The sequence below is a fragment of the Magallana gigas genome, chromosome 1 (genome assembly GCF_963853765.1).
Source record: "Magallana gigas chromosome 1, xbMagGiga1.1, whole genome shotgun sequence".
NCBI lineage: Eukaryota > Metazoa > Mollusca > Bivalvia > Ostreida > Ostreidae > Magallana > Magallana gigas.
This window is the reverse complement of record NC_088853.1, coordinates 30,187,880-30,202,905: the sequence shown is the minus strand read 5'-3', so window position 1 is coordinate 30,202,905 and position 15,026 is coordinate 30,187,880. Positions and strand designations below refer to the sequence as shown.

Sequence of the window (15,026 nt, the reverse complement as noted above, 5' to 3'; positions counted from 1 at the left end):
ACAAATGATGCAGGCCTATGTGTGCACAAAATTATTCATGCTTTAAAAGACAGTTTTTTTCCTCAATTCCTTGAATAAACAATGAATTGAATTGAATTGAACATATTTTATTGAATAAATCAAAAGGATAAGACACAAGTTCTAAAACTTAGATAGTCCTCTCCTAGTAATGAAATTTTATAAATATTGCCATACATTGAATATATTGAAATATTGAATACACATAAATATACATGAATAAACAATCTACTGCATATATAATATCACCTTATAAATTTAAACATTTTTTGAAAAACGACCACATTCACTCAAAAAAATTTGTACTGTCTTGAAAATTTCAGTGTTTTGTATATTTGTCAACGAATCATCCCCCCATAATAATAAATGTGCATCTATAATGTGTACGTAACTTAATGTCAATAGCTTATTCATTAGAGAATTCCGAGCTCTTGTATACTTTTTACAGACAAAAAACAAATGGTATGCATCTTCTGATAAGCCACACGAACAGTTTGGACTGGCTATTAAGTTACAGCGGAATAAGTCAGAATTTAAAATACAGTTGTGTCTCAAACGTGTATGTGTTATGTTTAAAAATCTTTTTCCAAATGAAAGATATTTCTGGGGCTTTACCGTATCATTGTATAAACATTTTTTGAATATTTTAATAGAGGTTGCCTCCCTTGTATTAAGACTTAAGGCATTCCATCTTCTGACAGTATCAGGAATAAATGATTTATTAAATAGTTCTAATCTAAATTTTGGAACAGAATAATCAAGAGAGTTTCTAGTTGTGTACCTTGAAACACTGCCTCTTGTATATGGTACAATGTTTTGTATGTAAGTAGGTACTAAGTTATTGTGCATTTTGTACATAGTTATTAATTTAGCTCTATTTCTTCTGTGTTCCAAAGGTTCCCAACCTGTTTCAAAATAAATTGAATTTCTTGAAGCAAAACTTGTGAGCCCAGTTACTATTCTTCCGGCATTTAATTGAACCTTTTCCAATTTTTCTATGTCCATCTGTGTGCAACCAGCCCAAACTTCGGCAGCATATTCCAATTGTGGTCTAATAAAAGATACATACATTTGTGATAGAATATCCCTTGAAACAGAAAATTTTAGCTTTTTAAGTAACCCCAGTTTTTTGTAAGCTTTTTTAACAATGTTATCAATATGTTCTGACCAACTTAAGTTTGAAGATAACTGTATACCAAGATGTTTGTGTTCAGTAACATATTCCAACTGACAATTTTCAAAAAATAAATTAGGAAAATGACAATTCCGAGAAAACCAATCAAACTAATAATTATAACGCGTCCCATGTCAGGTGTATTAATCAATGCCGAGAATTGCAATTTATTTTCTTTAATTTATTTTCCTAATGTTTTTCTCCATGAATTATTCATCTTGATATCATTATTCCCATTATATCAGCTGAAATATCATATCGAGTATCGTGCAAGGAGTTGCATCAAAAGATTTCTTTAATTTTAGAAGGTAAATAATAAAAAAAAAAAAAAACACTTCTGGAAAAATAATTTAAAAATGTTCAATTTTACGTGAAAATGAAAATGACTTCTATGAAATAAATTTCAAAAAAAAAAAAATGAATCCCCTTTAAATCAATAATAATTGAATAATTATTTTTACATTAATTTAAACAAACAAACAGACACATCTTTCATATCAACTTACATGTATCCTGTAACAAACGTTTGTTTAATCCAGTTATTTCACCAGCATCTTGAACGGTTTTACTGTGTCTATATTCACTAAGTACCTCAAACATTTCATTAATAAGTTTATTGTGATGCAAAATACCTTATCATTCGTTTATCATTTTAAAACAAATAAACATAGACAAAATCAACTCCCGTCAGTTCTTCGGTAATTTGATTAATAAAAGTGAACAGTTGGCTGCATGAAGTCAACCTATCATCTTAGTATATTAGTTTACGAGTTCAATTTCGCTTGAATCCATACAATTTTCGACAAATATTTCTATTACCGATACATAGTTTGATTGAATCAATTATGTCTTTAAATAATATTATTTCGTATGGGGTCTTCTTGACATACTTTTTGAAGAAGTCTAAAAATTCATATTTTAAAAATATGCGTAATTCAAATGCAGATAAGAAACTACATGTACTTATCGAATTGTCGTGATTTTGCATTGATGGACGTTCCTTTTCTCTAGATTTAATAGGTACAAGCATGCGCAATTTCGAACATTTCAACAATAAAATGATAAATCGCTAATTATCACGGTTTGTCTTTGTTCATGTAATGATGTTAAATGTTATTACCGACCGCAAAACAACGCTCGGTTATAAATGAAAGCGGAAGTAACAGTAGTTGTATGTTTATGAACTTCTGGATCGCACTAAAAAAAATTCTATGCAACACAGCATTGCTTCAAAGAGAGCGTGTTGTTTGACGATACTAATTTTAAAAAAATCAAAGTAAAATGTTTGTGAGATAAATGTCTCTTGTGTGTCTTTAAGTGGGCTCGACTGCGGTGACCATTTTTAGACTGTATTGATTTTCTTTAATAGAGGAGCGCACTATAAAAATATAGAAAACACCTTTACTCCATAGAAAACAGATAAAATAATACTGACCACTCACCCTCCTCAATCTTTCTAAAAACATTAGACTGATGTTTATATCTATATAAATGGATTTTTGTTATATAAACTGCAAACATTCGATCTTAATCTTCGTTTTCAAAATTGTTAGTTTAGGGACCAAATAGTTTTCTGTTTTTCTGTGTGTTTTTGTTTTTGTTCTTTTTGTGTGTGTGTGTGGGTTTTTTTAAAAACAATTTCCTCCACTTTTATTTTATAATTATCTTTTTATAAAAAGAGTCACGATCATGAGATAAAGAACGTGTGACGTGTGTTATCTCATCAACTGAATGACAGCTGAACTGTTTCTAAATGTTTTGGATGAATGAATTTTATTGTTATTTTTTCTCTGCACGCACAAATGTAAACATTTACATAAAATATAAATAAGAAACTGTACCAGTGCGTTTAAATCAATAACAATAAAATCATAAATGACGCAGAGTTGGGTATGCATGAAAATTGTTCCTAGATTTTTTAATCAAAAAGTTATTATTCTCTATATCAATAATTATTTCATAATGTGCAATTCCGCGAAAACCAATCAAAATGATGATGTCAAAGTGGGTCACTCATGAATATTGCATGTCAAATGATGCAGGTAACTGCAATTTATTTTCCTTTGATTTTTCGTAATGGTTTTCTTTATCAAATATCCATCTCGGTGTTACAATTCCCAAACTTGCAACAAAATACCTATGTGAAATTTAAGGACAAGGGTTGTTTCTTTTTAAAGATTTTGTAACGTCCAATTCCATGTTAATTAAAGATACCCAGATGATTTCTCTGAAATAACTTTCAGATACATTCTGGGGAAACAAATAAAAAATTCATCTAAAATCTAATACATGTTCGTTGTGTGATCATGTTGGTCCCACCCTAGGGTTTAAACACCTTACCCAAAGGTCACGAATTACACATTTTGGTAGACGACTTCAAGGACATAATAACCCCCGTTTTTTATTTTTTTTTCAGGTGGAACTATTAAATAACCGTACACCATTTATAATATTTAAAAAGTGGTATTCATTTGATGAAGTTTTCTTTGAATATATTCAATAGACAGAGATGCTGATTCGATAAGTAATTTCAAAGCACGGTTGTTTAATACGTTATAAAATCATTGTGAGAGTTTTGCAAAAGTCTTCTACCGGTACCACCAATTTTCGAAGCAATTGTCATTTTACGTACGAAATTGGTAAAAGTCGGTTAAGATTTTGTTTTAAAACAAACACAATTAAAAATGAGAAACGACTCGTTCAGAGTTAATTTTATATCGGTTTTTGCAAATAAATACATCGGCCTTGAACTAGTGACTTTTCAAAGGTAATAATTTTTTATAAACCAGTCGTTCAAAGTATAGCAAGTCGATGTCGTTTTGTTATATTTGCTTTTCCTTGGAAAGTTATCCATGTAGTATGATTTACATGAAAAAGATTTAGAATTTACTGTAATGGAACAGTAATATAACCGGGTGATATCTAAAATTAAACACAATTACTGAAATATCTGTTAATCAAAAGGCAAATTATCCATGTATACATGTACGTTGAACATCATTATGAAGCTTCATAGGAGGCGTGAACTCAAATTCGCCGAAAAATTAAGAAAAGAAGGGGACAAAATGACTGACAAACCGCGATTAAACAGTAGTCCCTCGGTTCACCGTTAGGTTAATTATCAAAGTAGTGCAAATCTTCCTGTTACATAGGACTGATTAGAGTTGGTTTACCATGCGTCCGATTTTACAAAGTGCAAGTTGACGATATGACTTCTCTCTCCCCGATTTGTAGGATGTCCATTCCCTTCGTAATCCTTCATATGCATCAACAATAAATTATTTCAGTATCTTTCATATTTAATACATTTGGCATTATTTTATTTTGCATTGCGACGCGTAAGATGAAATGACACAAAATGCTAGAAATAAATTTCATCGTTCTTGCATTTGCGAAGATTAAAAGTGAATCTTTCAATTTTGATAATATGACTATTTTAGGGTCATAAAAAATATATGTATATATCTCGTATCGTATTATACTGTGTAATACGTTAATTCCATGCGAACACCCAGAACATATTGTCAGCGAGGGACGTTTGGTATGTCGGGGGGTGGGTGGGGGGAATCTTTTAATTATCTTATTCCTATATGGATCCAGTAATTTTACTTGAAATAAACGATACCACGGAGTCTGCGTCATCTGTTTCATAATTGGGACATTTTACTGGAAATAGACAATGATGGTAACATAACAACAAAACTTTATGATAAACGTGATGACTTCAATTTTTCTTTAGTCAACTTTCCTTACTTATTTTGCAATATACTATCATCGCCTGCATATGGTGTTTTGTCTCTCTGTTAATTCGATACGCCAAGGCATGCTCTTCGTATGAATAGTTTCTAAGGCAAGGCAAGTCACTGGCAAACAAGTTGATAAAACAAGACTATCAACAGTCTCGTTTGAAGTCATATTTTCGTAAGTTCTATGATCGATACGACGACCATATCAGCAAATACAATCTTCCACTTGGTTGCATTCTGACTGACGTTTTTCATACGGATTTTTAAACCATAATTATTCACCTAATTGTTTACGAACTTTTGCAGGGTTTTTTCCCCGATAACGACAAAAAGTACACGGCGGGTGACCGGTCAGCAAAAGATGCTCACTTTTCCTAGTCACCTGATCCTACCACTATCTTTTAGAGGTCCATGTTGCTATGCTTTAAATTTGTATTTCGTTTTATGGATTTTTGAGATGGTTGATAGTTTTTCATCTCCAAAAGTGGCATATACTCCCCTTTTCCTGTTTGTATTTATTTATTCTTTTATATGCCAAGGAAGAGAGAACAGCTTGTTCGGATTACATTTGCATTGGTTAATTAAAAATAATCAATAATAGCACAAAAAAACCCACCGTGAAATCAAATATTTGGATGGACCGAAATAAGAATTGAAATATTATTTTTTTTTTTACATTCATAATCCGCAATTGCGTTCGCTTGCTTATGAATCAGCCAACCGATGACGATGTATTGACAATATGTGCTTATAGTAGCAGTATGGTCAAGATACAGGGAAAAAGCATTCATTATTCGGTTTTGTGTCAATACTTTTACTACATTCACTGTAAAATTCAATTGTTTCCATAGAAAATTATTCAACGATTTTCATAATATCATGTATCTAAAAGGATTCAGGAAAAAAGATTTAGCATGTATTATTATCCGTGTTATTATATAATAAATCATTACTAATATCTGCATTTCTCACTTGCAGCAGTGTATATTTGCAATTTTTTTTATAATTCAAATCCTATGAATGTCCGGGCAGATTTTTGCTTGGAAAAAGACTGTTATTATTAAGATAGTAACTGTAATCTTTTCCTATATAGGATAAGAGTTTCAAACATATGGTTATTTGCAAGATAACACATTACGGAGAAAAACACTGTATACTTGGTTATTTCGCCCGTGTTATTTTCAAACTTCTACACTTGCAAAACGGTGTGTCCCATCTTGAATTCGCCCAAACAAAGTTGTGTTAAAATTATTTTCGCCTTTCTACACTTGCAAATAGTTTTACCCCATCTTGAATTCGCCCAATCAAAGGTGTGTTAAAGAGAGATAATTTGAGACATTGGAATTCGCCAAGACCCAATCCCCTAATGACAACAACGGCGGCGAAAGGGGCGAAAAAAAAGTGTGAATATATCCATGTACTGTAAACGTGGTTATATTGACGAGTTCAAAATTTGACGATTTTTTAGTAAGAGACAATTGGCGAGTTTTAATTTTGACGATTTTTTGAATAAGAGTAAGAGTTATCTATTTTTGAATTCTTATAATGCCAGGGTTAGAGTTATCTTTCTTGCGAACTCGGTATTAATAAAAGTTAACTTTGATTGAAAAAAAGTTTGTACAGATTTGATGGAATAAAATTGTTCTTTGTATTTTGTTTTTATTCACTATACGATATTGCCTGAGGTAATAAAGTAGGTCAAACACGGCATGATAATCACGCACGAAGTTATTATAGAATGTTGTGACGATTGAGTGATAATTGCATTTAAAACATGCTTGTTTAGATTTTATGGGTTTTTTAAATACTAATTACGTGTTTTTTTTAGCTATTTACATAAATGAATCATTAACTTTGATCAAGTCCTAACGGGATAATGCCGATAAAAAATTCTGGTATTAATACGCTCTATATATGATGTGAAGTTTGGCGAGTACAAATTTTGACGAGAAAATAAAAATCGCCAACATAGTCAAAATTAACACATCGTCAAAATTTCCACGTTTACAGTATGCAGTTAATATCATGAGAAATCTAGTCACAAAATAATACTACATCATGAAAATATATTTTGTATAATTTTTATTCAACGAAGTTATTTTTTCACATGAAATTAAACACATTGAAAACAATTGGGATTTGTTATATATTGAACTGTACTTTGAAAGAAAAAAATGTGAGTGAGTCAAATAACCCCCCCCCCCTTTCCCCCCATATCGACAGGTATAAATACTACAAAACCACATATTGTTGAAAGTTTCATCGTTTTAGGCCCCATATCATGATTTATAGTGACCTTTGAATATAATTGCTAAGATTTTTGTTTGTGGTCATGTATTGATCGGGACATAAACCTTTTGTATGACGTATAATTGACACATTTCTCGAATCCAAACATTCTTAATAATAATGATGTATAACCAACTTAATGCGTTGATTTAGCTTATTATGCTATAATTGTGATATTAAGGCAGAGACAGTTTAGGACCAAAACTTTGAAGGAAAAAAAAACATAATAAAACTATTAAAATTCATCGTTCGCAGATAAAACTCGCTTGGAAATAACAAGGCCGATCATTCCATCGGCCATCGTAGAACATGTCGACACAGTCAATAGGCTTGTTTATAGCATCCTTATTGTCTGGGTTTATGCCGTCCCAATTTACATAGATAAAGGGTGTGTTCGATGTTTCCCAGGTAAAATTTCCCTCTGTCTCTCTATCATTCCCGCCGGTCCAGGTTGTACACGCATATTTGTCTGTGCAATCTAAAAGTAATAACAAAGATTAAACTAGTAGAGAGAAAAATATAACAATATCAAATGTATAAACTTCTACTCATTTTATCAATCTACAATTAATGGTTGACGTAGTCCTCATTCCCTGCCTTTCATATTCTTATCGCATGATTCAGGAAACAAATCAAATGATTGAAAAAAAGATAAAAGTCCTGTTCACATTGTTTCCCTTTTTTTTAAAATCAGGTCTAGTTGACCAAAAGGGGCATTTTGTAAATTTTAGCTTTTTTTGTTTGTTTTTGTTTTTAAGGGGGAGAGGCTGCTCATGTTTATTTTTTCATTGTCACGATTAAAATATTTAACTTATTTCGTTGTTTTTTGTTGTTGTTTTTTTTTGGGGGGGGGGGGGGTTGGATAGAAAGAAGAATTATTCGTAATTTTTTCTATGGTAAAAAAAGTTAAATAGACTTCTAATAAAATTATAAAAAAAAAACAAGTTGAACTAATTGATTTTAAATATTAATTGAAAATATTTTGTAAATGTATGGAACACAAATATGAGATCTAATTGTTTAAATCGACAGTCATGAAGTTACAGAACCGGAATTTCCTTAGGTTTTAAAAGATAACTGCTCCAAACCATTTGTTACAATGTAGCATCTGAAGTTATCAACTGCACTTAAAAACGACGACTGTAACAAATGTTTTTTTTTCTTCTGTAAACATGCACATATGCTAAGACGAAAAAAGACAGAGGAGTTCTGCAAGGGGTGTGATACGGATACGTATCAGCCCTAGAGGGCACATATGCTAAGACGAAAAAAGACAGAGGAGTTCTGCAAGGGGTGTGATACGGATCCGTATCAGCCCTAGAGGGTTGATTACCTGTAACAGCCCAGGAGGCCCATACGATTTTTGTGATGCCATATGTGTTACATATGCAAAAAACCTGTATTTATTACTTAGTATGTAATAAATTATTTTATTTCCCATCAATTTGTTATTCTTTGTTGCAAAAATGGACCGATAGATAGATAGACAGATAGATAGATAGATAGAAAGATAGATATGTCCTTTCTGATATATTTCATTTTATCAAATCAAATATACAACATGACTACTCATGTTGTATATTTGATTTGATAGATAGATAGATAGATAGATAGATAGATAGATAGATAGATAGATAGATAGATAGATAGATAGATAGATAGATAGATAGATACGAGATATCCAACATACATATGTCCTTCAATAACGTTTGCTTAATCCAGCCATTCTCCTCTGCGTCGTGAATTTCAACAAGGTAGGCTCCGCACTTATGACATACTGTCTGAAAAAAATTAATTTCTTTTTCTGTGAATAATGACCAATTTAATGAAATGTAAATCTTTTCTTACGTTGAGAATTTCTATATGTAAGGTTGCGCTGGATTAACTCTCTATTTTTACGTAATCAATTTAATTGTTTGTAATAAAAAAAAATGTCGATCTGTTAGTCAGAACAAGAATAATTGTGTACAGTACAAAATAAACAGTAATTTTAAATCTACAAAGGGTGTTTTTTTTTTTTTTACATAATACTGTCTTTTACGGGTAATTCTCTTACCGACTTTCATGATAATTTTTATATCTATGTTTTCAGAATTGTTCTGAATATATAAGTGTCCTATACTTTACTTTCAGTTTCATCGTCTCGATAAGTTTATGACATACCATCGCTTCTGGTTGAGAAAGTTTAGTCAAATTCAACATGTAGTCATGTCCACCATATGTTATCCAACCTCCAACACATTCTGTTTAGAAAGAGATACAACATCATAATGCTAAGAATTCGAAAAGAAAAGTTTTTTGATCATTAAAAAAAACTCGTTTGTTATTAAATCAGAATAATTACACATGGCAAATTACCCATCTAACTATCGAAAAATAGTGTCATATTTAACATTAATCAATAATATTCTGCTACATATATATAAATAAAAGTTTAAATGTATTAATTTAAAAAAAAGAAGACAAGGTATTAATCACATCCGCATGCTTTATATAGCAGTGCATGTTATTTAGGACCAAATATATGAGAGAGAGAGAGAGAGAGAGAGAGAGAGAGAGAGAGAGATATTGTATTTTTTGATTGTTATCTTGTTATCGGTGTAATTATAATAATGATAAATAAGAATAATAAACAAAACAGGTGTACAAATGAAATGGAATCTGTTTTTATCTGAAGAACTTGAAGCTTTAAAAGAAACCAGCGCATTTATGCTGCGTTTGATTATTAAAAAAAATTATATTTGGAATTTTTAAAACCTTATGAATTTCTATTTCCATCCTTATTAAAATAAAGGTTTTTAATATATTATGAAGCGAATTGATATATGTAATAAAGTATTTGGCAGCAATAAAACGGACATGAACCAAATTCAAATGACTAAAGACATAAGAAGCCCGCAATTTTGTAGCTCAACATTTTGTAAATATTGCTTTGATGAAACGAAGGAAATTTATTTTGTTTGTTTTTTTTAATATCTACGGTAAATGAATCGTTTATTTCATATGTTGATTGTGAAATTTGTATGAAGGTCAAACTACTGCTAACTACTATTAAAAAAAAAAACAAAACAAAACAAACAAACAAAAAAACATGCACTGCCTTCAATGTAGAATTTAAGGCTCAGCGATTAATCAGACTATAACAAAAAAATAATATCCCTTTGGTTCAGCATTTTTTTTACAACATCTTAAGAATGTTAACATGTTTCATAATACCAATGTTTTTCTTTTTTCTTTAAAGTATAGTTGTGGTCGTTTAAGTCATTTCCTGCATATCTTTTACAATTCAATGCTATTGAATGCGATTTCTATGATATGCATTGAGGTTTAAATGCAATGCTTTGAGATTTGTTTGACATGCTAGGAAAATTGAAGTGAAGGGGTTAATGGTCAGCTATGAGATTTGAACAAAAGCGCCTCTGAATACAAAAAAAAATTACAAACATTCGGAGTACAATATAAGAAGTCAACTATCTTTTTTTTACTTATCTCCAATATGAATATTCAATTTATAAAGTAAATGCATTTGAAGCGAATAAAAATCATTTGGTATGCTATGCTATACTATAGTATGATATGACAGGTGAAATTGTATGCTATTGTATGAGATTCCAATGTTATTGTATGAGATTACAATGCTGTGGTATTTATGGACTTGTTATGTGTACGACTTAACTAAGTCGTGACGTCAGATGGCGCGAAGTGTGCTCGGACTATCGCTCGCGGGCTCCCTGATCGAGGACGGACATGTCCCTGTGCATGGCGATGGCTATTGCGAATTAACGTGAATGAACCCATGTTTCATGTATATTTGTATGTTGTCTGCCTGATAATAAATACCATAACGCTATGCTATGAGATATGAATGCTATGCTTTGGTGTATGTTGTAAAAGATATGTTTGAATTAACTGTTTTCATTAAAACTGTGATAAATCGAGAACCATACAGGTCAAAACCATGATTTAGTATTTCGTACATTCATTCAGTGCGTGTTTATCTCTCATTTAAAATTGTTTTCTTGACATGTGGTGATAACGAACAGCGATCAAAATTAAAAGTTCAAAAGAAGTGTACACGGGGGCAGAGCAAATACGGAACTCTAAAACTATAAGAGGAAAGATCATGTGCCTTGAAAAAGTGAGGTTCCTCTGCTGACCGGTCACACCCGCCGTGTGCTCTTTGTCATAATCGAGAAGACGGAAAAAAAATTGTAGACAAATAGCTGCTAAGTAAAAGTCTAACAATAACTATGAAAAACGTCTGTCAGCATGCATCTTAGTTGAGGAGTGTATTTGCTGACAAGGTCGTTGTATTGGTCAAAGAACATACGAAAAAATGACTTCAATCGAGTCTATCGATGGTTCCGTTTTATCAACATGTCTGTTAGTAACTTGCTTCCCATTAGAAATAAATAAATTATTGATTTTATTCTCGAAACAAATGATCGATCCTAGTTTGCCGAAGTTTAAGAATGATAATAGCTTAGGTACAATGTAGCCTATTTTTTTGATAATTTAAAAAAAAAAAATTCTTTTGCATTGACCAAATTTGTACATTTTCGCCAAACAAAAATCGGTTGATTCATTTTTGGGCCCTTTATTTTAATATGCCTCTTGAAAGCGTGACAAATAACGTTATTTAAGGTTTTTTTTCCATCTTTTCACAAAAAAACTGTCGAAACTCTATTTAGACTACCAAAAGTTCTGCATGTATTATTATTATATACTTATAATATGCACAATGAGGAAAAAAGGGAATGCTTAACTTAAGTGGCATTTTCAAATATAGGTAGCAACTACAAATTAGAGATCAATTGGTTTTTTTTCTTCCAAATCAATCATTTCCATATCATTTTCAGTTACAAGTAGCTCCCTTTCTGATCGAATTTAGAATAAAAATATTTAATATTTTGTCAGCAATTATAACTATGTTGAGATACATGTACTTTTAAACGCAATTCAATACTTAAATATCTTAAGATATCAATATATCTTTAAACACCAGTTTAATGTAATTATTTGTATGTCACAAAACAACGTCTGACGTAATTCACGCTTTATTACGTCTTGCCCGTGCCCGATGTAATTGAGAGCTTATAGATGTATTTAACAAAGAAACCAAGGTGATCTAATAATTGATTTAAAACAAATCTATTAAAAATCCTGAATATTTTCCGTTTGTGATTTAATACGGAAGAAACATGCATTGAAAATTTACCATGATCTGTTCTTAAAAGTTGATGAGGTTCGATTGAAAATCGGCAAAACGAGACACGAACACTGGCACTAGCGGCAAAGGAATCGTTTACACCGATGTTTCAACCAACAATTAAGATAAACAAATAGAACCTATTTAGTCATTACATTTGAACATCTCATCATTTTAAAGAGACATAGAGGTCAAATGAGCTGGGTGTAATTTTATGATATGTAATATTGTAAAACATTTGACATAAAATTACACACATTTTTTCTTGCATCAAACGAAATTGTTCATAATATTATCTTCAAAATATTTCAATAATTATAGTTTGTGGTCATATATGTACTCCCCCCCCCCATGGAATAGGAATTTCATGATTTGAGAAAAAAAAATTAGGCATGTAAGACTGTAACACACACACAGATTACGATTTTCATGATTTTCATGATTTGGGGATCGAATTCTTGTAAAGATTTCTGATGATTAGTCTAGCCCCCCCCCCCCCCTTTAAATTTGCTTCGGACGCCACTACTAAGCTAAATATTTATATTACGTTATTGTTTCTGAGCTACTGAAATAAGATGAATAAAAATGGCGATGTCTTCTAACAAGTTTTCGGGCTATTAATTTTGACTTTCTTATTATATATACAATATATATCATATATCAATATTTTAGACCTAATAAACATAATGAATGGTAATATTTGAAGCGTTTATCAACGGTTAGATTTCATCATCTTTTGTTTTCAGTTAAATTGAACAAGTTTTGTTGAAATAATATATTTTCATAATGAATGTAAATTTTTAAAAAGTTTTTGTTATAAATAAAAAGATCATCGCATTTATTTTTAATTTAAAATAGATCACATTCATTTTATCTGATGCTTTGATTTATAAGAATTACAGTTTAATACATCAAATAAAAAAAACCATGTAAAATACATCAAATTGAGCTCACCGCTTGGTGATGTATAATACACCCATCCATCCTCGATGAAAGACTCATTCCTATCCAAACAAAAGTCAAAAACACGACATCTCTTTGTTGACTGTTGGTACCCAAAACATGTGCAGAAAGGTCCGCAAAAAGCTAAGCAGGCCAAAACTGATTCTGCTTTGTATTCTTCTGCGTTAAAAGATGCGATAAATTTACCAGTATACCGCGGTTGTTGCGTATAGTGGTTTGCAATAACGTCTGATCTAATCACGACGATTAGCATCCACAAGCAAATAAACATTGAACTAATGGGTAATGAAATCATGTTTCCGGAATGTCTCCGCCGCAATATATACTATATAATTAGGTGTAGGCCTTCCGTTAGCTATTAACCGATGTGCGTGATTTCGCAATTTCAATACACATACATTCACTGCCAGTTAATTTAATATTCAAGCCTATTAGAAATCAATAATCATTATCTTAACACTTGCTTGTGCTGCTGCTGCGTATGTTATTAACTAGTTCACAAGTAATAATTCATAATGATAAATGAGTTTCTATTTGCTCAAAGATTTCTTGAGTGCTTAATTTCATTTTAAGACTGTAAATTCCTCATTTATACTTCCTTCAAGTACCTGGATAGATAGATAGATAGAGATAGATAGATAGATAGATAGATAGATAGATAGATAGATAGATAGATAGATAGATAGATAGATAGATTGATCAAGTGAACCTTCCCATCCACTTCCACATGAATGCACTGTAATCGCAAAAGGTTTTACACTGTTATTGAGATTTTCTTAATAATAAAAAGAATACAAAATGACTAAAATCCTTTCAATATGAAATGAAGTTAATGAATGACAGTGACACTAAATAGATAAAAGGCATTAAGTTTTCATTGACAATTTTAATAAATATTCCAGTCTGAATTTCCTCTATCAGTTTTAGGGTGGTATTGAACACTTCCATGTTGTGACGTATTGTTTATCGAAATAAACAATAAAGTGTAATTATATAAGTAGTTTCTTTCCAGAAATGGCCACCTAACTCCGTAGCGCAGTGGGTTAGAGGGTTTACTGCGAACCTGTAAGTCAAGAGTTCGAATCCCGCTGGGGGTTTTAAAATTTTTACCTTTTCAAATATTTGTAAAAGCTAGTTTTTGGTTAAATATTGTAAAATTTGAAAATTCTAAACCGGTGAAAGTTTTTCAATTGTATAGTACTCTAATCCACATTAATGTCGACAGATGTCCCATACCACCTTAAAATCCCTTCCCGTTTTTGATTTAATAAAAAAAAAAGAATGATGAAAATACTAAAACATTTGTAGTACTAAAGTTATTATATTGACCTTATTCAGCTGGCATACAATTTATATGAGGTTAATGATTTTGATATAAGGTATCTTTTATCGTTTTCAAGCATTTCTCAATATTTTTGTAGTATGTGCCATACAACTATCTAAATGAAAAAAGAAGATCAAGCCAAAAACAAATATGCAAAATTATATTAACTAACAAATCAAATATTGAGTTTAAATATTATAGTTCTGCCAAAAATATTTCAGTGAAAAATAAAATTTAAAAATCTATTCTGAATTTTTTCTGTTTTGCTAAAAGTCAAATTTCCTTTGAGCCTTATTTCATAAT

The 15,026-nt window shown here is 31.0% G+C and overlaps 1 long non-coding RNA gene across 1 annotated transcript; it reads right to left on the bottom strand.

Annotated features, from left to right (window-relative positions):
• Positions 1 to 7,167: 7,167 nt before the first annotated feature.
• LOC117687987 (uncharacterized) lies at positions 7,168 to 13,737 on the bottom strand. Its single transcript, XR_010711890.1, has 4 exons — positions 13,391 to 13,737; positions 9,391 to 9,470; positions 8,918 to 9,008; positions 7,168 to 7,705 (listed from the first exon to the last, which is right to left on the bottom strand). It is a non-coding gene; the product is annotated as an uncharacterized lncRNA (long non-coding RNA).
• Between the last annotated feature and the right edge of the window lie 1,289 nt (positions 13,738 to 15,026).